Here is a 3,273-nt window from a genome sequence, read left to right on the forward strand (position 1 = left end):
TATTATAGGAAAATGACAATTAGTCTATGCCAATCTCTAATGATCCCACCAATACACCTCAGAAAACGATTAATCAACTACTTTAGGTTTATGTAAAGAACGGAAACATTTTATCAGCTCAAGCACATAATAGTTAACTTCATCAATGCACCAACCACAAACTGATTTGAAGTCATTTATTCAACATAGACGTGAGCAAATCAATTGAATTCAAATTAGTTTGCGCAAATCACAACATTATCAGTCATCAGTAGAAGAAAATATTTTACTCATGGAAACCAGTGACAATTAACTAAAGGGGCCGTGACCACTTACCCAATTTTAGCCCAAAATTGCCCACTTACTCCACCAAGAGTTTTTTAACCCCATTTACCCAATCTAACAGTGTTTGATAGTATTGCCCTCATTTTAATTAACAAATTACACTCATATCTCTCTCTCCTCCCCCTCATCGATTTCTCTCTCTCTTTCTCTAACCTCGTCTCAGGCTCTCTCTCTCTCTCTAAGCCACCACGCCCACCACTCCACCGTCGATATCGGCCTCCACCGCCGCCGCTCTGTCCCACCGTCGGACCACCAGAGGATGACGCCATCTAACTCCACGATCCCAACCCCTCTGGGCTTCGCCGGTTTTGTTCGTCAGATGTCCGGGAAGCTCTCCACGCCGGAATCGGGTCTGGGATCGCCGGTTTTGTTCGTCAGATGTCCGGGAAGCTCCGAAGCTCCACGCTTGAATCGGGTCTGGGCTTCGCCGGTTTTGTTTGTCAGATGTCCGGGAAGCAACGAAGCTCCACGCCGGAATTGGGTCTGGGCTTCGCTTGCAGGTCTCGGACGACGTCAAAACTGTGGTCTATTGGGGGGCAATAGACAGATTATTGCCCCCCCAATAATTTCTTAACTGTGGTTAATTAATCACTAAAATTAGAGTTTTGATACGTCTTATGTTTTTTTGAGTTTATTAAAGTACAATAATCTGTCAATGATAGAAATTGGTGATTTTTGGGGTGGTCTATTGGGAGGCAATAGACAGATTATTGCCCCGCAATAATGTCTTAACTGTGGTTCATTTATTACAGGTCATTTCAACAAAAAGCTGCTAAATAATTTTTTTATAGATGGTCAGAAGTAACTCAGTTTGGTTTTAAATTAGTTTACAAAAGTACAGGTATTCAAATTCAATACTTGGTGAATTTAAGTCCCCAAACAATCAGGTTATGAGCGCCCATTTTGGCACAACGACCACAACGAATTAGCTTTGTTTTCACACTCTCCACTTGACTTGAACCGCTTCACCCTATCACCCTAGGCCTCCCGGGTGGCCTCTTAACAAGAATAAATGCACCTAACAACAAAAGGATCACCCATATTCCTGCAAAAAATACCAAAACAAATATATTATTGCCCCGCAATAAACAGATTATTGCCCCCCAATAATATATCAGAAATACCAAAACACATTAGAAGCAGTCTTTAAACACAAAGGAAAATATCACTGAACACAATTATAGAGACTTTATAACAATTAAGACACATTATTGCCTCCCAAAAGGAAGATTATTGCCCCCCAATAATCTCGACTCCGGTTGACGATTTTGCCCACAATTCCAGTCATTTTGCAACAATTCTGGTTGACCATTTGCCTTCACACTGATTTGACTCCGATTGCAACGACTCCGGTTGCAGCCCGGGACCGGAGATACAATCAAGTTGCGATTTCCGTGATGATCAGTCGCCGGCGAGAGAGACGGAAGCAAATCGAACACGTACCTGATTCTACTGGCGGTCGTCGATTCCTTCAGAAGGTCCAACCCGGCCTCGCCGAGCTTCTCAGCGACGAGGACCGTCGGCTTGGCATCGAGCCTGGCGGCGGAGAGCACGACGATTAGTTTCGGCGCGGCGATGGTGAGAGCCGGCGTCGTGGGCGACCAGCTGGAGGGATGGAGGGAGGGAAAGAGAGATCCGACGTCGTCTGGAGAAAGAGAGATAGAGAAATCGGTGAGGGGGAGAGAGAGAGAGAGACTGAGAGGAGAGAGATTGATCAGGGCAAAACAGTCCAAAAATATGAAGAAAACATGTCCAACTCTTAGAGTTTTGGGTAAGTGGGGTTTAAAAATAAAAATTGTTGTGTAAGTGGGCAATCTCTTAGAGTGTTTGGGTAAATGGGGTTAATTAACTCCAAAATTGGGTAAATGATCATTTCCCTATTAACACTAAATGATATCAAAGATGAGTCAGATTAAAAACCAAACCTGTTTTAGTTCTTTTTAACTGAATCCTTTTCCTTCAGAATCTCCAAAAAAGCTGGACCTTGGAATCGTTGAAAGGTTAAAACCCAGGCTACAAACACAAACCAAATCGCATACGTTAAGAATTCAATCAAATAAGCTTTAATTAATAAAAGAAAGATTAACTGAGACCAATCAAGACCAACTAATCTGATAAAAAATCACAGAATAAATCCATGAAATCAAGCAAGTCAGAGGGGAATTCAATTGAGATTACAGGGCCAACATTTATAAGATCTGTCATTCAAAAAAAAAAAAAAAACTCTCTTCGACCAAAATTCCCCTGCAGATCCTAGATTCTGGAAACCCTTACCCAGTTACTATGAGATCGATGTTGATTACGTGATTGCAGTAACAAAAACCCTCAATCAAAAACCAGATTCTCTAGTTTTTGTTAGATGGCAGATTCTGCTAACCCAGTTACTATGGAGATCGATGTTGATTACGTGATTCCAGCAACAATCGATCTCTCTATCTCCTCGCACAAAGCAAACAAACACACTATGACGGAAAAAAAAGGAGGGCAAAGGCTACGTTACCTTGTTTTCGTCGTCAATCCTTCACGTCTCTCTTCCTGTATTTCTCTCTGTTTGTTTTTGTTTTCGGGCTGTTGTTCTTTTGAGGATTGGTGAGTAGAGAAGAAGATAAAATTGATACACAGCAACAGCCGACTGTAGAAGAGAAAAGAAGATAAGATCGACGCACAGCAGAACCAAAAGAAAATATCAAAGGAGGGCAAAACAGCCAATTTACTGTCCTATGAACAGTAACCGAGTGAACAGTCTACAGAAAAAGGAGGGCAGAACCGTCACTTTACTGTTCATGAACAGTGACCGAGTGAACATTGAACTCATCTTTGGTATATAGTAAATTTGTTATTTTCTAACTTTGCCCTTATTATAATATTTGTATCCAACATAACGCTTTCCTCCCTAACTTCATTGTGATGGCTGTCTGCAGCCCTCCCAGACTCCCACCACTTCTGACT

General features: G+C 41.9%; 1 long non-coding RNA gene across 1 annotated transcript; it reads right to left on the reverse strand.

Moving 5' to 3' along the window:
• Positions 1-1,105: 1,105 nt before the first annotated feature.
• On the reverse strand, positions 1,106-2,973 carry LOC133728176 (uncharacterized). The gene is made up of 4 exons (XR_009855661.1): positions 2,825-2,973; positions 2,250-2,337; positions 1,768-1,969; positions 1,106-1,369 (listed from the first exon to the last, which is right to left on the reverse strand). It is a non-coding gene; the product is annotated as an uncharacterized LOC133728176 (long non-coding RNA).
• Between the last annotated feature and the right edge of the window lie 300 nt (positions 2,974-3,273).

This window comes from Rosa rugosa, chromosome 2 (genome assembly GCF_958449725.1).
Source record: "Rosa rugosa chromosome 2, drRosRugo1.1, whole genome shotgun sequence".
NCBI classification, from domain to species: Eukaryota; Viridiplantae; Streptophyta; class Magnoliopsida; order Rosales; family Rosaceae; genus Rosa; species Rosa rugosa.